This window comes from Balaenoptera borealis (assembly GCF_965194805.1).
Source record: "Balaenoptera borealis genome assembly, chromosome: 15".
In the NCBI taxonomy this organism is placed as follows: Eukaryota; Metazoa; Chordata; class Mammalia; order Artiodactyla; family Balaenopteridae; genus Balaenoptera; species Balaenoptera borealis.
Genome location: NC_138871.1, coordinates 2,871,174 through 2,897,309, shown reverse-complemented (window position 1 = coordinate 2,897,309; position 26,136 = coordinate 2,871,174). Strand labels below are relative to the sequence as shown.

Genomic DNA, 26,136 nt, shown 5'->3' with positions numbered 1-26,136 from the left:
TTGGAGTCTCTTTAGCTGAGCTCTGTTTCCAACAATAAAGCACCTTTGCGCCACTGTCCACCAGACAGACCCAGGTTGCGTCTCATCTGCAGAACTGTTCATTTAAAGACTGCACTGCTCAGGATATAAGCCTTCTTAAGGAACTCTACTTTTACGAAAACTAAGTCTCACAAAATTAGTACATTTCCACATTCAAAGTGAGGTGGCACATGTGAAAAGCCATCTGTGCCCACCCTCCCCTCCACCCCACAAACTTCCCCACCACCCAGAGCTGCAGCTCTGCATGAAAAAATCTAACACATGCAAAGCATAGAGGCTCTTTGAAAATCTGGCCCAGTGTGTGCCTTCTATGTGAGTTGCCGTCTTACAGAGTCTTGCCAACAACAGCAAAGAGGAAAGAAAAGGAAAGGTTTTCTTTTCTCTGAACTTGGGAATGAAACATAAAACTCCTCTTTTCTATGAGGCTGAATGGCTCCAATTTTCTACACTCAGGACGACCTCTTTGTCCCCATTACCTTCATAATATCCACGTGGCTTTTTAGTGGGCATTTCTTTCCTCCCAAGTGAATCATATGGCAGCAGTGGCCCCAAGAGGGCCACTGTTGAGGGGCCTGGAGTACTCAGCAGCCCTCGGGGTCATTGTAAAGATGAAGTGAGATGGATGATATGAATATACTTTGAAACACTAGAAGTGCTACATTCACGGCATTATTTCTCCCATCACATCTAGCGTGTCTGCTGTGTCTAACTTACAGGCTTTAAGTTTTCTGCAACCTCTAAGTACAGAGGGAATTAGCATACACTGGAAATGCTCCGAGTACACAACTCACACAAAAACCCTATGAGTTGGGTGTTACTATCTCCAAGAATGCAGAGAGGCACAGAGAATTCAGTGTTTACCCAAGGTGACACCAACAGTGGCAAGGGGAGAGCCCCGGTCAGAACCCTGACTGTCTGTCTGTTGACTCAACATGTACACGGTGCGATGTCCCACCTAGGGTGTCTTCCTGGGACCAGCCAAGTCTGTTCCAAAAGGATGAGTGTGGACGCACCATCCATTTAGCCGACAAGAGGCTGTCCTAAACTGCCCATGTGAAGTGGGCTTGGCAGAGATCTCCACGATGGAACCAAAGCCCACCAGACAACCAAGGACTCAACAAGGCAAGTGAGGAAGAAAGACAGGATCTGTGCCCATAAGAAAGAGGAAAGGACTGAGCAACTGTGGAAAAGAAATTAGGGAGCAAGTCCACCTACAAACTAAATGAAAACTATGAAAACTAGTTGTCTGTCAACACAGATTGGTTTGATATTTCCAATAGCTTGGGAAATATCTATGGGAAGAAGACAACATGCCATATCCCTAAAAGCAAAGAGAACAGGAAAAGATAAGGATGCAGGGATAAAGGGCAGTCAACAGATGCCTATGGGACATTAAGAGGGAAACTTGATGGTGGGGCAGAGAAGAAATCCAGCAATATCACTGGGAAAGAAGGGAACCACGGAGCAAAGCAAAGAACAGCAAATGTGGGCATGGGAGATTGATTTTAAATATTAAAAAGAGGGTAAGGACAAAAGGGAAGAAAATCCAAGGAGCAAAATGAAAAAAATAAATAAACTTAAAACTGAGGGGTTTGAAATGGCCAAAATTATTTCTGCATAAAAGTATATACACACTGTCTCCTTAGAAAACAAGTTGAAACAGACGTCAGAGGCACTAGAAACATCAAGGGCCAAATCATCTGACTCAGGTTAAGAATGCCGATAAAACCATTAGCTACTTAAAAAAGCATAACCGAAAGAAGAGAAAGGAAAGCCTTTTAATATTCAAAACACATGCAGGTTTCTAAAAAAGATTTTTGGTGTAATCCTCCAGGTTTTTAGCTAGTCTTTTTCTCCACTTACTTTCCTACTTTATGTACCCAAAAATGGACACGTTCATCTCAAATAATTGACAAAAATGTTTGCAATCTCTTTTTTCACTTCTTTGCAAATGGCATCACAAGACAGTCATCATCTGGGGAGGCACGTCCATACTCCTTTACAGCATTCTTTGATTTTGATCTACTTGAACCATCCAATTAATTTTTTTAACTTAGCTCTACTGAATTTGTTTACTGAGTTAACTGGTTCACCAACTTAACTGGAATTTATAGCTGAATTATCACTCATTTCAGTCCACACAGGCCAGCTGTTTAAGGATATAGACACATGATGTGCTTTCCTCAATAGTAATTAATTTGCGGTGCTTCCTCACTGCAGATCAGTGGCAAAATGGTTTTTCTTAAATTCTGGATCTATAACACGAATCTTCAGTATTGCACAGTGAATGTTCATCCATAAATTCCCAAATTTGAAGGCAGAACTTAACAGCCCGGGCCACTTTATCTAGATAATTTCGTAGCCCATGTCTTTTCTTATGAAGAATCATACCTTTAAAAGGCACACTTCCTGATCTCTTTTAATCATCTTTTCCATCAGAAAAATCTTCCTGGTTGATGACACGAGGAAAAGCAGAAACTTAAGACCATGTGTAGTATTCTTAGAACAACTAGTAAGTAAAGGAAATATTTTTATATCTAAAATGATAATGCTTTCCATCTTAGAATGCAAAAATAGAGTTTAGGAAACTGTCCTGGTCATTTTTGTAATCTCATGGTGGTGTTTTGTAAATAACACCTAGAGAAGAATCATAGAGATTTCTGGTCTCGGTGCCTTCACTGGAGAGAAGTGAGGAGGCTGAACAACTGATTTTTTTCCCCATCCAGGTGCCTGTTTCATATTTACTTAGCAATACTGCTCTGGAATTCACATACATACATAAATAAGGTTCAAGAGACAGAAGAAAACATTCTCCAGGCAGACCCCAGACTAGAAATCCCAGCAGAGGATCTCAGTTCTCACCTGTGCAAATGCATAACCTCCCCAAGGTGGAATTCCATCCAACCCCCAAATTACCATTGTAAACAAATGAGGTTTCCAAATCAAAATAAGGTAGGTACTTAAGTACAGCGGGATCACCCAGGCCTTAGGGAAGGGACTTGGGAAAGTCTGAATAAGGTGCATCACAGGGAGTGTCAGAGATCCTTTTTCGTTTGTTTATTCTCTGTCACCTTCCATTTCATGATCTCCCGTTGAAAGGAGGTAACGATCCTTTCAACCTGTAAAGCAGTTTCTTCTAAGGAGCTGTAGACACACTTTATTTCACTTCTTCTTGGAATTCAAATAGTGTTAACGCCTATGAATAAACAGATACACTGTTGATGGACGGGGTTATACTTAACCTAAACCGGCTAATGTCATCGACAGCATGCCATTCAGTTTTACTGTGGTTGCTTTATCCGTGTGCTCAGAGGTTTTCCCACGAGAATATTCCAAGGTAGAAAGCTCAAGTGTCATTTAGCAAAGCACCGCGTGGCTATTCTTCCCTGTGGCAGAAGGGGAGTGGGGTGGTGTTCCAGAGAATCACAGGCTACAGGACACGGAGCTCCAGGGGACAAAACTTGGTCACTCAGATCTCTTCCAAGGTAGACAAAATGCCATCGAACATCGGCAGTCTTTTATTTTCCTTCCTTCCAGAGATGAAAACATGACATCATTACCCAAATTGACTCGGACCTCCCACCTCCTGGGGCTGCCTGGGACGCAGGCTGAATCAAAGCATCTCTCCATCAAGGCGAACAAACGGTAAGGGGCAGAGCCATAACTCAATTGCTTCAGGAGACATTCAGTGCCGGATGTAGTTTTGCTTTTGACAATGCTTTGGAACATTACAGTGATGACCCTTTAGAAAAAAATACATTTTTGTTTATTTCCTCATCGAAATTTGGTCTGTGATATTTCAATCCTTAATCATGTCTCTTTTTTTTATCATTTCAATTGGTCATGAAAAGTCCTGTCAACCATTAGAAAGGTGAATTAATAGTAAATAAATCCCAAGGTGCACAGATTTCCTAGTGTCGTTAGGACACATCACAATGTATGTGATATTTCAGACTTCATATGAAGTTCATGACCACAGACACCTCGATAGAGGACCCTTTCAAACCACCCCCGGGAAAAATGGTCTCTTTTGGGGGTTTGAACTCAGAAAAAGTTATCACCTCTTGTTGTATTGAATGAGTTGTTAATAAATCTGCAATACAGGAAAATATCTGGGGAATGAGAGGAAGGAAAGGTGGGGTGAGTGCCAGCCTCTGAGGTTGGAATCTGGGGTACAGCATGCATGTGGAGTTAGCCCACACTGTCACAATCCATCTTAAGGGCTCAAAAATAAATAAATAAACCTGGGAGAATCTGTCCACCAAATATCCTCTCAAATTAAGAATTTTTGCACAATAGATCATATCAGCTTCGGAGGTTGGGTCTACATGATACCATAATAACTAACGATAAAGTGAAAATTTTAGAAAGCCTTCTTGACGTTGGAGCTACACCACGTGAAATATATAGAAATTGAGGGTTACTGTATTGCCTGAGGCCAGCGGTGCCCATTACCACAATATTCTACTTGGTAAAGGTGCGTCTCTCCTAGCTGACCACATCGCCACAACCTGGTGAGGTGTTCCTCTCCCGGGGCGACCGCTGGAGATGGCCCGGCCACACTCACTTTCTTCATTTGCCCAACTCCAAGGAATTCTCTCTGACCTTGGGGTTGAAATATCAAGCTGAACCTCTTGGAATTTATCATCAGCCTGGCATCTGTGCTCAGCAGTAGAGCCTCTGAATTCAAAACAGGACTGTTTCCTGGCTCAGACCTCCAGCTCCAAATTCCTTAGGCTCAAAACTGATGGGAAAACAGATCTCCAGCATTCTTCTGATTTAGAAATCACTCAAACTGACCACAGATAAGAAATTGACAAGGAGATGCGAAACCCTTCATTTACATAGCTGTCTCTTTTTTCCTTCTACATAGTAAAGAACAGAGCATCCTTAACCTTGATTTTCTCACTTCTCTCAGTTTCAAGCACAGCCCATAACATTAATTGAAGTGTGTGTGTGAGCTGGAGGGTACAAGTTATACTTCATATGCTGTACCACACGGCATTCTAGAAGAGCTGTACAAGTTTTAGGTGTGCTTTCTTCCCAACTTGCTGTGTATGCAGCCCTGCACATTAAGCACGGTCTCGCCTAGACTTCATGCAGAAGCTCCACAATAACAACCTAAAAGGCAACGCAGCGGCTAGAACAGATGCTGAGGGCGCTGGAGGCTTAAACATTGAGGTAGATGGAGGTAAGTTTCTGCCTGGAGAATGCTGGGGCTGGAAAGGGCATCTAAGATTATCTGGTACAATCCTTTTACCTCACAGGTAAGGCCTGCAGAAGGTGGGTCCAACAACTAGTAAGGGGTAACCCCAAGTATTTCTTATGATTCTAAGTTTTCTACTACACCAGGGCCATATCTCTTTGAGATACAAATATAAGTTAGGTCTTTTCCAAAGGGGGGAAAAAAAAAGATGATCTGCATATCTACACACACCAATGTTTGCATATAAACTCAGGAGGGTCACAGAGCCTCCGAAGTCTGCCTCTGGATGTTACCGGGCCCATGGTCCCCAGGTTAAGAACTCCTATACCTGAAGAAGCAAGTTTTCTAAGTAGAAAGTGCTACTTTCAACCCCTTTCAAAACTTATCTCCTCTAGAATAGAAACTAGAGTTAATGATGTAATCGATAAAATTCAGGGAGACAGCAATCCCAACAACTCAAATAGATGAATTAAGCCCTAATCAATATTTCCATATTTCTAACATGTGTAAAGTAAAAAAAAAAAATGCCTAAGAGAAATTTAAACCTACATGTATTTTACTACCGATTTCACATATGGACGTGGAATATCGTTTCTCCTAATATGGAGATGGCTCAGCAGTATTTAAATGATTCCTTATTCCAAGTCATGTAAATATGCACCAGATGTATCTTTTGTAAATGTTATGTTTTTCAACTTCTCAGCATTTGCAAGTAGTTGAAAGCTATGTCAAGCATGCTTTAATGGGGCATAAAAGTGTATTGTATTCAAAGAGATGGCGCAGCTCTGTAATAGGTGAAAATACAAATGTTGTCAATGGATACATTTTCATTTTATTGATTTACACTGCATAATAGCATGCCCTGTAATCTCCTTTCCATGCAAGTTCTGTATCAATTGAAATATAACTAGATATTTAAAAATCATGCTTACATTAATGGATTCTCAGGATGACAGAAAATTCAAAACACAGAATTTTATGACTAGAAGGCAACTCAGAGATCAAGTAAATCCCATGCCCTGATTTAATAGACGAGAAACTGAGACCAGAAAGGTGGCATGAGGGAACCACGTCGCTAACCTACTTGTGGCTTTGTGCATGAATTTATACACCCCTGAAGATATGGAACCTTACTGAGTTCTTTATACTACCTGCCTCTTGACTACCTAAACAAAAAATAGAAGGAACAGCAAAACATATATCACTTATTGATTTCCTGCGACTTACTGGGAAGAAGCAGACGTGATCTATATTTTGCAAAGTGTCAAATTATCTTATGGGAAGTAAACATAGGAAGTAAAATGCCAATTGCTAGCATTAAAAATTGTCAAAGAATATCATAACACTTTTTCTCCAATATAAAATCCTAACGGACCCAAGATTAGCTTTTTTTTATTTTTAAAAGAAAAGATACCATAGTGAATTCTTTTCAGAACATTTTCTTGGAGGTTAAATATTATATCAAAGATGTTTAGGAAATACATTCAAGTCAGATGTAGTTGATAGTTCATCTTGAAAAGGGTGCCTTTTTAAAATAAAAGTTAACATAGATTGATAGCTTATTGTAAAACTCTTTTTTTATTCTTTTTCTCTTTTTTTGCTGTGGAGAAAGCAAACCCTATCTCACGCCATGACTTTCTGACATCACTAAGCAGAGTAAGCATTTGAGGGCATGTATCAGTGTATGTTGACTTCACCTGGCTCATCTTCCCCAAATTAGTTTCGCCTGTCACATATTTTTATAAACTGCCTCAAATTCTTTCTTGGAATGAGGCAGCATATTAATGAACTCATAACTAATTAATAACTTGGTGAAAGTCATTTTCTAAAAGCCAAGTGACCTTTTCACTTTGACCTTTACAGATAGCATCTTGCCCTTTGGAGACCAGTGGCAGCAAGGAAGATTTCATTTCGAATGAAATCATTGCGGAGCTTTTTTCAACCTTGATGTCACGGTCACAGGTGGAGCATCGGTGTTTCTCAGGGTTCCACAGCCGACTCTATTTCCTCTTGGACCCCAGACAAAACCCCATCTTTTCCCTCTCGCCGGGGAACCAGGCTTGCACACTCTGCTCCGTGGTCCAGATTCAAGGCGCTCCCCGGGGGGGCACAGAGTCCAGCCTCGCTGATTGATCCCGGGCTCGCCTGAAACAGCTCCTTTGTCTCCGAACGATGCCGGATCTGTGAGAAGGTTAAAGACAGTGGCTCTGCCTGTAGCTGCAAGGCATCAGCATGGTCCCTGCGAAGGTGTTTACGGGCTGAGCAGAGAGGGAGGCAGAACCAGCCAGCGCGGCCCCGCGAGCTCCTCCATCAGCCTGGAAGAAGAGACATCTCTGGACTCAGAGCCAACATCGCGTTTAGGGATGGCGCTTCCCATCAGCAGGTTACCCTCCTCCCCAGGGTGCTCGGATACAGAGAAACAGACACACTACTGTTGTCTATTTAGTGCAAGGTTTATAGATACACACTCATGCGCCTTAACTTGCCATACCTCAGTGTTAAAGGAGCATCCAAACCAAATTGTAATACTCATTTCTGGTGAATCCGTGAAGCCTTATGGAACCTTATTCTGCCCTCATGATCACGGAGGGCTGGGAGACGGGACTCACTATGGTACTAGTGTACACAGAGGTCCCAAGAGCCTTTACCATCCTGGTTTTGACGTGAGACTGCTGGGGACGCTGCACTCACAGATGTCACAGGACTGCTTTGCAAGCAAGCAGAGAGGTGGCCCTAAAGAGGGGACATCTGGGGATCTCCAAGAAGGGGAGAAAGCAGCAGGGTCCCAGAATTTGCAAAGCAGTAAAGCATCGCTGGTAAAAGCACCTTGTCTCCAAGAGATGTGACCAAAGTTCAGAACTGGGTACCACCACTCCGGGACCTTGGGCAGGTAACTTAGCCCCTGGAAGCCTCGGTTGGCTCATTTGTCCATCTGGGATACAGGCTGCATTTCAAGGGGTGTTTAGAGGCTTAACTAGGACAAGGCACGCAAGGTGCATGTTTCGATACCTGGTACCTGGTAAGTCCTTAGTGAAATGTGGTTGTTATTATTACTGTTGTTGTCATAGAAATTCTCTTCTGAGTCTTCATGCTTGAAAACGAGAAAAGATTCGCTTGGAAGAGCTCACCTTTTCTCATCTTCCCAAACTCAGAGATCGAACACAAGCTGCTGAGTCCTGGTGGACCATCCACCCTCCAGCCCATGCAGAGGAGTTCAAAACGGAAGAGAGAGAAGAGGCGAGAGAGAAGAGGGTGGCCAGGGCCCGGGTTAGAATCCACTGTTTCCCATCAGCAACAGCCTTGGAGTGCAGCCGCCTGCATCCCCAAGCGTGGCTACCTCGCTCCCATGACAAAGCCCAGGCGACGGTGGCAAGACCATTTTCAGAAGGACAGAAGGACCTCATAGGTTGACATTCTCCCTGGTCGCCCTCCCAGTTTATTGGGAGGACAATGGAATCCCAGCTGTTTCAGTTTTCTGAGGGCAAGAGGGGAAACCCCATCAAACCTGACCCGCTGGTACCCAGGGGCCTGTCGGGGGTTGGGCGTGGGAGAGTCTGTACCTCCAGCGGGTGCACGGCGCATGCTCCATAAAGACCACACCCTCGCGCAAATTGACTGCCAACGATGGTTTCTCCAGCATCACCTACCCCGCTGCCACCCCAGCCCTCCTAAGTTTCTCCGATGCCTTGGGAAACCAATTCAATGCTTCCCTACCCCCACTGTATACCTATAACATCTTTAAAGCATAAGGCTTGGCACAAGAAAATTTAAAAATAGACAACTCTACATTTGATGCTAAATGCATGTATCCCTTAGGAAAATGTATATGAAACTTTTTCCGCCTCTCCACGAAAACCAACTTAGCTTTTAACCAGTGCCACTGAATTGACTCAGACTGCAAGCTAAAATCAGCTCATGGACACAGCCAAAGCCGGTCCGGCATTGACTTCTAAGAGCCGGAGGGCAGAGTGCATGTGTGACTGTGTCCGGTTTCCTATGAACATGAGCAACTTACTTTACTTGTACTGCAGCAGGTCTCACACACACACACACACACACACACACACACACACACACACTCACACCCCACTTTAGAGCTGGGTCTGGTGGGCTGGTCCTGTTTAACAGAGAGGGGTGAGCTCTGTGTAGACTGAGGAAGGTAGAAAAGTGAGGACGTGCTCCAGCCCACGCTCTTTGAAGGGTAATTCATGTTGTTGCCATTGATTTTTCGTTGTCCACCGATTTTACTTCCAGGGCAGCTCACCACACCGGGCCTAGAGCCTCACAAATGAGACCTTTCCTTCTCGCAAACACAATGGTTGCTAATGTATCCAATTCACCACCGTCAGTACTTCACAACAGCACTATTTTCAAGATGCTTTTATATTTATTAGAAACGATATTTTTTTTAATCGCATCAAAACTCTTTTGATGGCTTGGGTTTTTTCTTTTGTTTTTTTTTTTCCTTTTTTTAAGGACCCTGCATTTGGGGTTAAGGGCAGTAAACAGTAGCCAGTCCTGATTGGCCAACAGCTGCTACTTTATGGGAACCTTACTTGCCAAGTAGCTGGACAGCAATACCCGTTTGGTATTCATGGGAAGTACTTGCTGAACAATAATGACAATAATTGCCTCTGATTCTTGTGTTTACAACACTGCCAAAGTATCATTAGGGCCTTATTTATAGATAATAATGCTTATTAATCACAAGTATTTGAATTTTGGAATGTATTAGATTAATATTCTTTTGTACCTCAGTTCTGTACTAATGCTGTGAAAGACATTTACTGAATGCAACTCATTGGGAATGCTTATTTTGAGCTGCAAAATAATGTGTGTAATTTGCAGGTGAAAGATAAAGAAATTACATGGCTACCTCTGAACAGCCTCTACCATGATCAATGGCCAACATGGAAAATTAGGCCTTAACTCTAAAATGAGAAAAAAGGAAGCAAAATAGATATCCCTAGAGGTATTATTTCCAAAAAATCTTGTAAATTCTTATGACAGGAGAACTTCCCAATAATAAGCCTATTATCTTGTTTTGCCATAAATCTTCAGGGGATGGCATTATTTTATTGAAAAGGGTCTGGGGTGAGAAATAATGAGTGATTCCGTAACAATTCCACGTTGTGTAAGTTTTTGGAGGCTCAAGGAAAAAATAGGGTAGTACGACTAATAATGGTAAATAGCAAAAGTACAATCTTAGGTTTAACTGCCCAGTTGTTAAATATCCTTCATTCACTTATTCATTACATTTTTCTAGATGTTTACTTTCTGTGCAAGCAAACATTAAAGCTCTAAGTATTTCCCTATTTTTAGGTGCATCTAGAAATAGGAATCATGAAAAATTTCAAAAGATGATCACACTTTTTCATAATTTCTGTTAGTGTAATAAAACAACTTTATAAATAAATATAAAGCATTACTCACCTATAGTTTTCACCTGGCCACTCCCTCTTGTTATTACAGCAAATATGAAATCAGCAATATTTTTTATCTGGCATACATTTTATTTGTTCTTGGAGTAGCTTATGTGTTAGAACAATATTTCAGTTGTTTAATTAGATGAATGCAAAATGTAGTGACATAATTTTCCAGAAATTTTTGAGAAAGTAAGCAAAGCTCATTAATATAGATTCTAGGTGCCATTTTTAAAATAATATTTGCAACTAGATATCTTTTTAAAAATCTCCTGTAATTAAGGTTTGCTAATGTTCTATAAACTAAACCCGAATCTTATCCTACTCTACCAAAGACTACTTTAAAATAGTCTATAGACCTAATTACCAACTACAATACATAACATTGTCCTCTCATATTTTTGTCCCACACAGAAGGTAAAGGGACTGCACCTTTGAATTCAAATTACACAGAGAAAATTGTCCTCCCTAAAAGACCCTTGAAAATGTGTTCAGCAGACGTTTCCAAGTCAGAGTGTACAAGATTCTAATTCATTAAATGTATAATGCTAACATTTTAATCCATTGCTAAATGTAAATAACTTTAGCAATCCCAGTTGGACTATTTAACATTAATTTAAAGTATTTTATAATATGTGTGTGTCTCCTCTCATGGGGCTAAGTAGAAAGGTGAACAATTATCTAATAACTTCAATCAATGTACTCAGCCAAACCTGGAAAGTCAGCCCCCTCCACTCTCTTTATTTATATCTAGTAACTGCCTCACCTGGAGGTCCATTCAGGTGTGTGTTCCATCGGTACAATGAGGAATCAAGCAAGATCTTCTATAATTTGTTGCTAGCTTACAAATTTAATCACTATAGATAGCCAATCTAGACTGTTCAAATTTCACTCTCTCTCGCTCTCTTTTTTTTTTTTTTTCTTAATAGCTAGGCAGAAGGAAGAGCAGCAATGCCTGAATTCTTCAAATAATTAATTAAATTCTCTGATTTATTTTGCCTTTGGTAGACATTGCCTGGTTCTCTCTTTAAAAGATGCTAGCAGTTGGATGAGGAAAGAAAATAAATGTTTTGAGAGAGCACAGATATATCTCACCTCGATGTGTGTCACTAATAGTGTCTAAACAGTGAGGCTGAGTACCTGAAATCCCCCTGGGGGTCGCTCAGACCCTCACTAAAGCAGCCTCACCCAACTGCTTACAGATTTAAAAAAAAGGCAGGGGAGAAAAGGCAGAGAGGGAGGGAGGGAGGGAGGAGAGGAGAGAGGAAGAAAATGGTTAGTCTATGAAGCTGGAGTTTAAATTTATTAAGAAGATAATTCACTGTGAAACTGGTTTCACAGAGTAACTTGCTCTCCACCAACATCTGAGCAGTTTTCTAACAGCCTGGTTGGCTATGAAACTTGATATCTGTCAACATTTTATAGTTGCCCTGAGTTAATAAGCTTTTTCCCTTCTTTTCTGTAACTGACAAATTTTTAAAAAATTGGATCTTGGATGCCTACATGCTAGGGAGTTTTATTTGCTATATTATAGTTCTGTCTGCTTTTCGGCCACAGAACACCAAAGTATTTATTCTTACAAATCTTTCTATATATGTAACTTGAGCTTACTAAAACAGTCCTTTACTCACTTCATTAATTAAATCGACAGAGAATATTCTTTTACATTTTGGAGTGAATGACTCTTTATCCAAATTTTTGAATACACGTTGTGCAATTTTAGATCATTATATAGCCTATGTCTCCTTCTATCATACCACACCATCAGATAGAAAACTTTCTAAAATAAAAGACTAACTTATTTTTACAGTTGATTTTAAACCCCATCTAGAGTAAAATGTTTTTACTTCTTTCCAAGTAATATTCTTTTTTAAAAAATTTTTCATTTGTGGTATTTCCATCATTTTAACTTTAATTTTTTTAAGAAATTAAAAAACAAACCTCAAAAAGCACTTGGGCTAAACTGATTTTTATTTTCACAAGCTCATCACTAATATTTAGACACCACCGATGAGTCATCAGTCTTTGAAATACTCTGAAATAAACAAGCAATAAATTACACGTGGGAATAAATGCCATCATAAACACCGTATATGTTTTTCAGTAAAGAAATACACATTGACATAAACATAGGAAAGCCCACAAAATATTTTGTAATATCAGTAAAAATAACTCTCATTACATGAGAGAGCTCCTTCTATCACGGTCTTCAAGAAAATTTCAAAACTTTATCATTTTGATTCTTTTTATCAATGAGGACAAATAACTTTTCAAGCATAACCTTCAGGTATAATATTTCTTTACATTTGCTCAGCGCGAACAGGCATTTGGATTCTTGCCAATGTATTCATTTTAACTGTAATTCTTATTTCAACCAAAAAAAAAGTCTTTGAAAATGCAAAGACTCAAAATACTATCTAAAATGAGGCAAATAAGTAAGATGTCATCCCATATGACACAAATCATTTCAAGGATAAACATATGCCTCCAACTTGCTTTTCCATTTCGAATTATCACTAGACTACTGAATGTCTTTTAATGACATAAAGGCCCACAGAATTAAACTACTTAAAAAATGTTTTCTTTACAGCAGAATGGAAAATAAAACTAATGCTCTTTTTCATTGTGTGCCGAATTGAATTTTTGTTCTAAGACAACAGTATTTAATTTGCAGGGGAAAAAAAAGATGAGAAGTACCTGAATTTAGATAGAATGTTTATATTTTAAATTCTAACGTATGGTGCCCTTTTTTATTTTATGTAAAATGAGTCATTTATCGTATTTTTAAATGGAGCGTGCTGAAAATATTAATACTGTGCATGGATTTTTTTTAACTGACTCCTGTGGTGTCATCTACAGCTGGCACAATTCAGATTTCAAAAGAAATTTTGAAATTTTTTTCAATAGGCATAAGATTTACTCACTCTTCCTCTTATTTTAGGACTATCTGTTATAGAATGTATTGTTAATCGTTGAAGTTTGGTATAGTACACATGGGCATGTTATATGCAAATGTATTCAGTTGGGGTATGTATATATTTTGTTATGTTATGTACATAAACATCTACCCTCGTGCATATGTATATTTACATCATGTATAAATATGTGTATATTACCAAAGGGTCCTATACTGAAGGAGGAGGAGAAGCTTCCAAGGGACTGCCATACAATATTTTAGTTAACTGTTAACTGAGGCTGTTTTCTACGAAAGTAATTAGGTTTCCTTTTTTTCACAGTCCCAAAGGTGGGTGTTTATAGACATGGTTTACTTATTACTGTTTTCCAAAAGGCTAGTTTTTTAATCTTATGTCAACATATGCTTTAAATAAATTAGTGGTGCCCCCCCCCCTTCACCTTGCCCTTCTCTTAGGAAGGCCTATGGGCAAACAGCTTGATAAATAATTCAAAGAAAAGCTGAACTTTGAATCCAAAAACTAAAGCTCATCCTGTTAAACATTGACATTTTACCATTAACCTTCTTGACCAAAATTTAGCTGTCTATACATTATCTTATGAAAAGGAGTGATGGAAATAGTATCAAGATACTGGCTGGTGAGGGTCTCTTGAGGTGAGTGTGAGTAAATTTTACTCAGAGCCTTTCTCCAGAACAGGAGGTCTTATAGTGAATTGTGGCTAAGAGTTAAACCACATAATGTCCATCTAAATCCAAGAAGCAAAGACATATATACCAATGGTGTTTCCAAATTAGTGAAAATCCCCAGATGCAAACATTAGGACAAAAAGAGGACACTGAAAGTATTTATAAAGTTTATTTTTAGGATCCTCTGAACGTCACGTTATCAAAACTACAGTTGGGCAATTGGGTTCATATTTTCAGTGATGGAGAGAAATATTTAGCCTTTTTCTGAATTCTCTCTGCCCTGTGTTCCCCCTTGACACTTGAACAATTTGGATAGGCTAGTTAATGTTGTAAGAAGGAGGAATTTCATTGGGCCCAAGTTTCCTTCTATTAGTCTGCTTTCCTCTTTTCTAATAAGAGATAACTGACAGCCCTGTTTTGTATGAAATTATGAAAATCAGAGATTGGAGGAAAGGAGAGTCATTATTTCAGAACTGAAAAGATGTGGGTGTCTGCACTCCCCGCCACCCCCCCGAAAAAAATTCCCATCACTGGAAAGGAGCCCGCAAACTGGCTGGCTGGTCAGCTAAAGAGACCCCCAAAAGTGATTTTCAACTGGTTCCTACCTCCACCCTATGCCTCCAAAAATAATAAAAACAACCTCCACGCAAGCCCCTTTGAAGGCCAAGACCGAGAGGAAGCAGATACACAAGCCCCTGAAACGTGGCTTCCCAGTGGGTGAAATCCCGTCTCAAGGGCAGGCAGGAGCCTGGAAAGGCTCTCGGTCGCATTTCTCAGCGGACACGGTCCCTTTCGCCTCACCCTCGCTCACGTGAGTCAGGGGGTCCGTGAACATGCCGGGACCCCAAGAGGGATCTCTCTGGGGCTCAGAGGGGATGGAAGGCGGAGGAAGGAGACGCCCGCGTGGGGGGCGGGGGGGCTGGCAGATTTAGATCTCACGGCTGCACCAGAGCATCGCTCACCGCCTCCTGCCCTGCCCTGCGCGCGCACCGCACTCCCACGCACGCCGCCCTCGCACACACCACACACCACACACACACACACACACACACACACACACACACACAGCACCACGCACACCGCACCTGCACACACGCACAGGCACACCGCTCCAAGCCGCTCTCCTTGCCGCTCCGCAGGGGAGCCCCTCCCGGCGCCCGGCCCTGCCCCGCGAGCGGACAGCGAGGCTCCCGGGACTCCGGAGTCCGCGGGCCGGGAACGAGGCGCGCGGCCGCCGACTCCGGCCGGGGTTGCCCGGCGCCGACCCGAGAGGGGTCGGGAGCGGGGAGGAAGGGCCAGGGAGGGGTGACCCGGCGCGACCCCCACCCCACCCCCGCTCTCCTGCCGCCCTCCTGCGCCCTCCTCCAGCCGGCTCTCCCCCCGCCCCTCCGCCGGCAGCTCGCGTGCGGGGTGGGGGGACGCTGGCTGTGCGCGTGCGCGCGGGCCGGGCGCGGCCGTGGGCAGCGCGGGGTACCCACGCGGCCCGGCCACCGGCGGGCGGCGCGGTGGCTCCTCCGGCGCCGGCCTGCAGGGGGCGCCGCGCTCGCGGGGCCGCGGCCTCGGGCGCGGAGGAGGGGCCGCGAGGCCGGCGCGGAAGCGGTCTCGGCCGCGCGTCTCTGGAAGGTCGCGCGGAGTCTGGAGGCTGGTGCTCGCCCGCAGGACGGGGACGGCGCTTTCCCGCTTGTCACCAGCTAGTCCGCTCTCGTGTCCCGCGGCCGGAGGGGGACGGGAGCTGGCCGGGGAGGTCTCCTCCTGGCCGGTGGGCTTTGCCTGCCTGCTCGGAGCTCTGGGTGGGGAGGAGAGCTCTTCTTCTCTAGTGCACGGCCGCGCCGGGCATCGGAAAGTTTCCTACCAGCTGGGGGACGGAGGCGGACCAAGTGCGAGCCTGCTTACAGGCTGGGACGACCTGAAAGTACCAGAAGTGTCGCCGGCCAGCCGCGCCCCCGGCTTCCCCAGCAGTCACCCCCTTTCCTGTTCGGGCGGGCCCTGGGCCGGGGGCCGGGGAGACCTGGCAGTCCCGCCGCCCGCCCGATGGGCTTCGCGCCGCCACCCACGGGGACTGCCCGCCCTGCAGCTTCGCTCGAGGAGGACGGTGGAGCCACGATCCCAGAGGAACAGAGTCCGCGTCCTCGCAGGGCACCGAGGGGTCTCGATCCGGCCCAGGGCCTCTGCAAATACTCCAGAGGGGCGCCCGGGCCAAGAGTACCCTTGGAATAGAACCTCGGACTCCGGGGTGTCCACGTCCCTTTCTCACTTCAGAAGTTCACCTGAGCTTGGGGTGGTGACTGTCCCCCGTCCCGATCGATACGGACCCAGCAACCAAGGCCAAAGGTGTGCAGATTTTTTTGTTTAAGACCCACATCATATAAACGTGAGATTTTTTACCAGGCAGCACAGATTACTTAAAGCGTACCATTTCTCCGCGATCCAATTTTATTAGGATTTACTCTCATTTGTGCTCGGCTTCTCTGGGGAAATAATGCTTTGATTAATGTAATCCTGGCCCGGGATCCGCCACATGCCCCTCGCCCCTCTCCCAAGAGAAAGGGCCTGTTTGACAAACAATAACAGAGCAGCAACTCTTGCAATCTGCCCACACCTTTGGGGGTGGCTAGGGAGAGGGTGACACACGATCCCACGCCGTTTGCTAAAGGCAAGGGTGAGAGGAGGGAGCGGGCTGTGCGAGGGACGAACTTTCCAGACGCAGAGCCGCGGGCCCCGAGGCGCGGGGGCTCCAGGGGAGGGCCCCGGTGGGGTGCGCGCGTGGGTGCCTGTGCGCGCCCGCCCGCTGGTCGCTCCGGCCGTCTGCTTCTTTGTCCCCGGCCACAGGCCTCGGCGACGGGGATCTGCGTGCTCCCCGTGGGCAGCCCCCGGACCCAGGGCGCGTCCACAGCGCCCACGCGCGGTCCCAAAGCACCTCGAGAGCAGATCTTGGGGGAGAACCGGGCACCGACCCGAGGCGCCCCGCAGCCGCCAAAACCTTGGCCAGAAACCTGGAACGCGGGGCCAGATTCAGCGGCTCTCCTCCCGCATCGATGCCTGCGCCCCTCCAGCCGTGCACACTCGGACACAATGCGGATCCGCCGCGAGCCGCGCTCGCCCCTGCGGCAGGCGGAGAGCGGGCGCCCCTTTCCCGCTCCCCCTCCTCCCGCGCCGCCCGGCCCCCGCCCCGAAGGAGAACAGCTCAATTACGAAAAGAGCGAAGGCAGGAAATCCCAGGCTCCAAGGCGCCCGCCGACGCTCCTCTGGTCCCCGTCCCCGTCGCCCCGTCCCCACCCCCAGCTTCCCCAGCTCGCGGGGGGGGGCGGGGGGCGGCGGGGCGAGGGGTCCTGCCCTGCTCCGCCAGAACAAAGCCCGCCGCGGGAGCCCGCGGCCGCGCACCGAGCCGGTGACAAAGGCGGGCGGGCGGCGCCGAGCTCCACGGCCGCGCTCCGCCGGCGGCGGGCGGGAAGGAGGCCTGGAAGGTGGGGTGCGATGCGCACCGGCTGTTCCTGGGCTGCGGCATCTCGCCGCCTTGTCCCCGGTGCCCGGTTAGGGTGACTCAGCGTTTCCCTCGTCGCTGGTCCGCACCCCGTCTGGTCTCTCTCCCCTTTGTGCCTCTGGCCCCGCGCTCCTCGCTCTCTCCCTGCTTTCTCCTCCACCTCACTCCTCCTCCTTTACTCCCTCTCCCCTGGCCTTTTTGCTTTTAATCGCTTTCCATTTTTCTTTTTCTCCTAGAAAAGCAATGCTAATTCGACTTCTGAAGGCCGCTCTGGGTGTTCAGATAACAGTCTCAAAGTCCTTGCCGGGCAGTGTGTACGGAGAAAAGGGGATCAATGGGTCCTCTTCATTTTATTATGCAAATTGTGCTCTCAGTAAAATAAAACGCAGTCTACGGAAGCAGAGCTCGGCCCTGGGACCCCCAGAAGCCGCCGCCTATTCGAGAGAAGCCGCTTCGGAGGGCCGCAAACCACAGCAGGGGCCAGGCAGGGGGACCCTGCGGCTGCGGAAGAGAGACCCCCCCCCAAAGCAAACCTTTCTAGGGAACGTCCCAATGTGACTTCCTAACCCTGGATAGGAATCGCTTGCTGGACCCTAGCACTGACATCCCAGTGTTTTCGAATTTTGGAGACTTGAATAGTCAATGTTTTTCCAAGTGAAGTTTTACTTGTTTCTGCGATGTGAATTTCAAATAAAGGGAACAGAGCCTAAGCCATTTGGACAACAGACGCCTTGACTTCTGGAGTTTTTTTTGCACCCTGATATAATACTAAATTAAGAGCTGAGGGCTGTCCAACACCACTGTAAGCTTGGGATCCTCCCCTTGGGCTTTGTTGAGAAACCAGACTCCCTACCTGAAATCTGGGGGGAGGAGGTGGGCCTTCAAAGCTATAATCAGACACAGAACTTTTAACTGGGGACTAACGAGCCCCAGTTGCATGAAGCTACGATGAACAAGGTCATTTAGTTCTACCGCCAAAAGTCTCTTTGCCAGATATTTTAGTGCTGGAATTTTATTGCTGCAAACCACAGAATATCCAAAGTATCAGTTATCTGTGAATATTGGTACTGGATTTTAAAAGTGAGCAGAATAGCCACCCTTGAAGACCCCCTAAGGCTGACAGTCCAGGGCGAGCCTAGGGAGGGGGCAGGGCAGTGAAGTGGGAGCTTCAGCATCAACAGGAGAAAAGACACCACAGAAGCATCACTGGGGGGAAATGCCCAAAAGAGCAGCCTTCAGCCTGATGAGCTGCAATCTGCACCCAGCTCCTCAGACAATAGCTAAATTCAAGTGTTAAAAAAAAAATGTAAAAAAACAAAACAAACAAACAAAAACCAGAGGCACTAAAGTACAAGAATTGCTTTCTGGTGTGCTACAAAGACATCCATCAGGAGGCTACCTGGTTCCAACCCAGAAAGGAGAAACTATACAGGGAATCTGGGGGGTTCTGGGCAGGGCGTGTCCTCAAGGAAGAGAGGACAGTTCATTCTGTTAGGGCCACAGGCTCAAAAATATCCAACCACCCCTCTGGCAAAGCTGAGTTAATATTTTGTTTTTAAAAACACAGACACAAAAACACCAAGTTGACCTTGGAATATTTTTCTAGCTAGACATACCCACATGTTTTTGTTAATAAATCATCATCATCACTCTGGTCAATCAGCTGGGTTCTCTGTTACCTAGCCCTGTGAATTTAAATTCCAAGAAGACCACTGTTGGTGGGGGGAGGTGAAGGGGGACAGGCAAGAATAGTCCATCACATTGTGTCAGCCACGGCTTCCCTAGCGATTGGTAGCTTTCATTACCAGACTGGTCAGGTGCACGAATGCAGCTACAGTGAGCAAACCGTTGGAAATGGGTTGTTTTTAAAGCATACACTTGATTACCAACTTATCATGCCTTCTTAATTTAGATTCCACAATCTGAGATGGTCTGTAGTTTAAAGCTGTCCTATAAGCATCAGAAGTAAAGCTTCTTACTTGAGGGTGAGAAATCACAAGTGTCTGAATTTATCATTGCTCCTTGCAGCCCATCTAAGAGAACTAACTGCTTGCTCCTTTCCTGCAGATCAGATAAATCAGTTATCAAAGTGATACAAAGAACTAGGAGGAACCACCGGGACACTTCCAAAAACTTAGCAAGACCAAGAAACAACCCACCCACCGCCAAGCCAGATGACAAATACTCATTTCCACCCAAAAGCCACCACTGAAGAGCCCTTTCTTTGGATCTAGCACACAGTGTGGATTGTGAGTATGCAACACATTTTAATTTGTAAATGCTAACGGCAAATGTGCTTCTGCACTGCCACGATACCGGACGGAGCACCTTATCATTCTCAAATGGAAGCAAATGAGTAAATACCCAGTTTGTATTTTGTGCATCTGACCCAGGTAATGTTCTTCATTCTCTCTTTTGGCAAAAGCAATTTCACCATCCCCAACAATTTAAAGTCTGTAGCTTTGCCCAGCTCTTTGGATCTTAATTCATACCCAGTTTGATTGTTTCCACCTCCAAATCATTACAGAATGCTAACGCGGTCCCTATAATATGCCAGTTCTCAAATTAACTTGTTGCTTTACCCAGAATTATTATTTTCTATTTCCTTTACTCGAGGTAACCTAAGATTGTAGATATCATGAGTAGCAAGCTTTTTTTTTCTTCCAGGTTTTTTTTTTAAGTAACTTTATAGAAAAGGAACATACGAAGCAGCCAAGATAGTAACCATCCGAGATCTCATGAAAAGTGATACCAAAAAGTACGCTCCCAATATGTACAATTATTGCTTAACTATTATTTTACAAAATGCCTGGCTGAACAGAAAAGTGCCCTTTCTCCTGAATAATTTTAAAATGCATTTAGCAGCCCAGGGCCTGCCAAGTAACCTAGAGCTTTGAGGCATTGGTCTAGTGCGTGTGGATCTCCCCCAGAAGTCTTTTGTCTGAAATGTCCGGAGAGCTGAAGAAAAAGCCATGTTTGGGTTCAAATTACACGGTTTCTTCCATTTCCCACTTTGTGTTATTCGCACAGACCTGACAGTACATTTCCTGACTCTAAATGTGAGAGCTCCTGGATAAAAATCATGGAATTAATATGTTTTTTAAAGTGTCTCCTTTGCATACGTTATTCCCATAATCTTTCAGCCCTCCTAGATGAAATACCACTTAAATCCAAACCTTGACTTTTTCAAGTTAGTTTCAAAGCAAAACTTCTGGCTGGAACCTGGCTGGCTTGGAGTAGAGTTCGAAAGGATAAGATGTCTTTCCCGCTCCTCCAGAGGGACGGTAGAGCCTCCAGTCCGGGGCCCTTCCTGCAGGCTCGGTGGCAATACTCACAGGTGTGGGGAGCCGCTGAACAACGGAAGCCAGCTCCCCACTTCCAGCCACTCATGGCTTCCCTTCCTTAGGCTCTCCAAATCTCCTTGGGAAAACTGTTAGTGACAAACTGACTAATTCCTCAGAACCGGGAAGGATTTGCCCTTCACTATTTTAGGAAATTTTCCACGTATCTTTTCATCCTTCCCCACAATAAAGTTCAGTCTTCCTTGGCTGTATCTAAAAATCTCTGAGGCGGAAAGCCTGTGCTCTCTTGAAACTTTTCTGCAACTGTGTTAGGTCATACTGTGCCAAAAAGTTTCAAGCCCACAGTGACCTCTCAGGGATGGCTATTTTGTATTTTCCCTTTTCCCTAACAAGCCTTTCAAGGATAAATCCAAAATCTTTCTACAGCCAGAGGAGGTATGAAGAATTAAAGGAGCCATTAAATATCAAATGGAGTAAAAGAGATCCAGGATGCCTTGGCTGAGTCTCCAGGAGCTGGATTTTTATTTAGAAGTCAAAGCCTGCATCAAGTTGAAGAATGTTCACTATTTAGTAGATAATATCTTTAGAATGTATTTTTCTCTTCTTGACTGTTTCCCAACCCGAAAGCCAGCTTCTGAGGTAGCTTACTACATACCCCTAATAATTTTGTAAAGTGTTTTTGCTTTCACAGCCCAACTCTGTTTTCCAGACTTACATCCACTCTGCGGAAAGAAATGGAGGAATACTCTTCTGAACTGTTTTTCTTTCGGGGCCATTTCACAGAAGGGGTTGGGTGGGAGATGGGGGGGACTCACTGCCCTATTTTAAGGCGCAGTGCTCTGCAATGAATTCACTCCTCGTTGTGAATATGCATAGAAAGGTAGGGGCATTTGTTCCTTTGGCAAGTTTGGAAGAGCAGATTTGCTTTTGAAACAGCTGCATTTTACACGGTACCTGCTAAGACGAGTCAGTGCGCCCCCTGCTGACAAGCCAAGAGTGCGACTCCCGAGCACTTGCAAAGTTTATTTTGTTCAGTAAACCGTGTCATATAAAATTAACAACCCCCAATAAAATTAGCTTATATGTTTCAACTGTAAAAGTCCAAAACAAAATAAAGCTAGTTTTGGTGGCGCTAGAAATCTCTATCTCGGCTTCTACTCTTTGGCTGAGCCAAGGTCCTTTTATCTAAAGCCCAGTGCACAAACATATAGCTTAATGTGACCAGTGTTCTTCCTTTTCTCTTTCTCTCTATGGCAACGAATATGCTCTGCTCAGAAATGTTCCCCATCAAGGAAACAAATGATCTTCAGGGAGCAGCTCTATATGGCATCTGGTCCAATGGAGCACAGAGAGTTAACCTCAGTCAAAAGCGACGCTGCCAGGCACGCAAAACAAGGAGCGGAAAACTGGCGATTCTTACCCCCTCCCCAAGTGAGACCTCTTCCTCCTTCCTGACAAACCATTTCATTGATTTGGCATCAACTGTTTCCAAAGAAATTACAAATTTCAAATTGCAAGGTGTTCCGGAGACAAAAGTGCAATAATATTCCAGCTATTTGATTCTCACCCCCTCACCACCCCAGACGTGACTTCCTCTAAAAAGAACAAAACCAAGAGCCTTTTAGAATCCTCTCCAGCCCATTTCACTACAGTAAGTAAGGTTCTCACATGGGCTTGGACTTGGCCTAGCTATTTCCTCCAGCCGTATTTCTCAAATTAACTGCACCTAGCAAGCAAGGCACCCTTAATTTTTACAAAACCCAGGGACAGTGGCGAGAGTCGGGGGGGTGAGGGGGCAAGGCCGGCCGTCAAAAATAGAAAACAAAGTAAAACACTATGCCACGCTAAAGCTCCAGCATCCTTTGGGAATAAAGTGTAAGGTGTCCTGGTTAGTTTTGATTGATCACCCTCTTTCTGATGGCCTTTCACTACCGAGCTGGGAGACTGCAGCTTGCGGCCAGCTCCCCAGACGCGGCCTTAACCAGGGGGGCACCGATTTCCTGCCACTTCTTCCTCCCCTGCCTCCTTCTTCTGCAGCTCTCTGCCCTCCCTTTGCCAAGCCCCCCTCCCTCACTCCATCCCCCTGCTCCCAGCAGGAATCCCTCACCCCAATCCCAGGCAGGCACACGTAGTTCAACACATCAGCATTGGCTACAGAAAGGGGGTTTCTTTCCCTCTAGTCCTGATTCTCTAGAAAAAAGAAACCCCAAAGCAAGAAATATTTATAATACTGCGTGCTTCGTCATCACTTCTTTTTCTAGGGCCTTTATATTTCCCTGACAATCAACAATTAAAATTAATATCACTCTCCTCCTCCTCCCCCCCCCAAAAAATAAGTAAAGTGCCTTGCCGTGGGGAGCTTTGGAATGAGGCCATCGTTTTATGTAATATTTTAGCAGGGTTGGGTTTTTTTAACTCTCCCCCCAACACTCTTTCCCTTCCCTCCTTCGAAACAGTTGCCCTCTCTGGTCCCAAGCGCTGGAAACAAGCTCCCAAACCTACAAAAGCATAAATAAACCGGAAAGGAGGGGCAGAAAAGAGAAAGCAGGGAAAGAAAATGAAAAACACTTACCGAGCAAACTTCCAAGGTTAGATTTTAAAATAAATGAAGATGTTTCTTTTAAAAAAAAATAAATAAGGTGACTGGGGTGGGGGGAGGCATATTCTCAACTCCCCAGAAGCGGTGCTTCCTTAGTCTTGCCTTTCCAGCGACTCCTCTAAGCCCAGCTCTCCACTAGTCTATTATTTTCACCAAAATATATGAAAATGTATGCAAATGAAAATCAGCACTAACTGTTCTCCCCTTGTTATATACTTTGGATTTTTTTTTTCCAGACAAAACAATCACACTCGGCAAAGGGAGGGGACGGATGGGTGGGGCTGGGGAGCGACTGGAGAACTAAGTACGCGAAGGGGGAGGACGAAGGGGACAGAGCTCGGAACAGAAGTGTATTTCTGATTTCGAGGAGCACGGCGTTTTGGGGGGCTTCCCGTACGCGCACACACACCCTCCTTGAAAAGAAAGTGGATGTGTGTAAAGTGGATAGCAGAAGCGCTATCACGTTTCATCAGGCCACCTGAGACTGCTTTTGAAAGCGTGTACTGTGAAATTCATAGCAGTAATTTAGACAAAATCCTCACTGTATATTAATGAAAGGGGCCCCATGGCTCTGTTCCTATCCTCCCCATTCAGTGTAAACAAAACCACGAGACTCTCTCGGTTTTTGAGCCGGATCCAAGCAAAATCGGCAGGAAAGGAAAACATGGGGTGCTGGCACCGACTATTCAAACGTCTGCACCTGGAGATCTCAGATTTATTCAATGAAATCTGTGTTCCATCTTTCATATATACATATATGCATACATAAATATAAAAAGGATCCTTAGGGGGACGCACAGGGAAAAATCCGTTCTGTCTGGGGTTTGGTTACCGCCGCCGTTCAGGTCTATACCTTCGCAATAATGGAATCACTAAAACCTACCTACGAGGGCATCTCTCCCCCCGGCACGCAGGAGCTGGACCAGATCCTACACAAATGCTACGCTCCCACTGTTCATCTCGAGATCTCGCAAGGGCTGCGTGTCTGCGACTGGGCTGGAGAGCTCCGGCTCTGAGTACCCCTAACTGCGCTCAGCAGAGGAATTATTCGCGGGAGAAGGGCAGCCCCGAGCACCCCGGCGGCTCCGCGTCTGCGTCCGGGGCGGCGGGCAGGGCCGGCGCAGCGCGGCCGGGTGCGGGGTGCAAGCACACGCACACTCATTAGGGACGATGTATTTACTGAATGTCCTAGTCGGGTTAGTTCATTGGAAATCCCCGAGGAGGGTTCAATTTGCCCTTGTTTTCGTGGCCACTTTCTCTTTTTTCTTGGTTCGCTGAGGCTCCTCTGTGCAGCGTTTCCGCTCGGCCGCTTCCCCCACCCCCTCTTCTCCCGCCCACCCCGCGCGCTCCCCCTCCCGGCCCCCTTAACTCTTTCCGCCGGGCTGGGCTGAGAACGCGCTCAGCGCCGCCCGCCGCAGACCCTCCGAGGCCAGAGAGAAAGAGAAAGCCCCAGCGTGCCCAGGAATAGCGAGCAGGCGAAACACCACTAACAACGACCGCACCGAAATAAAGAAATACACACACGCACCCGCACACAGTGTGAGCGGTGGAGGGCGCGGCGGGCGGATCCGCTTCCTTAGGCCGCTCCCGCTGCCGCAGGCTCCCCGACGCCTTTGGAGGGCGGGGGGAGACACACTGACGGTGTGTCTAGGGGGGAAGGTCGGCCGAGCGCTCCGCCGCCCGGCACCCCGGGACTCGCAAGGGCACGCGCGCTCCTCGCCGGAATCCCGGCGGAGGGGGCGGGGGAAGGGAGAGGTGGGGGTGAGGAGCGCGCTGCAGCCTGCGGTCCTTCTCGCACGCGCGGGCCCCGCGCTGGTCCCGGGCTGCAGGTTTCCCAGACTATGGCATCCGAGAACTTAAACAAAGGGGGCCGCCGCCGGCGCGAAGCAGCTGCGGAAAGTTGCGGTGGCGGATTTCCAAGGAGCGCGGCCGCTACCCAGGCTCTCGTCGCCGCCAGCTCCCCCTTCCCACCCCCGCCGAGGCGGGGACGGGGGCCGGCTGGTGGAGGAGCAAGGAAACTTTGAAACCACTGGGGACACATCTGCCTATAGGTATTGGCGTGAATGGCGCATCCGTGCCGGGCGCGTTACCGATCTCTGGGATGGGGTGGGGGGCGGGGAGGACGGCAGCACAACGCGGTACCAGGTGGAGTGGGTAGGTTGCTGTTTTTCACGATCTTCCCCTCTACGTTCTCCTTCGGATCCCCGCCCGCCCGCACGCCCCCCCCCCTCCTTTCCCTTTCTTCCCGCCCCCTCCCCCTCCCAGACCTATTGAGATGCCCAGAGCCACGGAGGGAAAGCCTACGTCTCGGCCGGACACTAAGAGTTAAGATGTGGCGGAGGGGTTGGCGGAGGAGGGGCGGGGAGGAGAAAGTGGCGAACCGGAGGGAGGCGGCGGGGGGAGGGGGGGGGGGGACGACAGATTTCCAGCTTCTACGACGCTCTGCCTAAATTAAAAAGCAACCAATCGGAACGGCCGGAAGGGG

The 26,136-nt window shown here is 46.2% G+C and overlaps 1 long non-coding RNA gene across 46 annotated transcripts in view; it reads right to left on the bottom strand.

Annotated features, from left to right (window-relative positions):
• The window catches only part of LOC309612132, an 86,683-nt gene extending 61,731 nt beyond the window's left edge, over positions 1 to 24,952 (bottom strand). For 18 of the 46 annotated variants that reach the window (XR_014234989.1, XR_014234990.1, XR_014234991.1 and 15 more), the window contains exons 1-2: positions 23,625 to 24,951; positions 2,902 to 3,781 (exon numbers count right to left, since the gene is read on the bottom strand). This is a non-coding gene — a long non-coding RNA (uncharacterized lncRNA). The other 28 variants (XR_014234952.1, XR_014234953.1, XR_014234974.1 and 25 more) reach the window with 6 other exon arrangements.
• Positions 24,953 to 26,136: the final 1,184 nt, after the last annotated feature.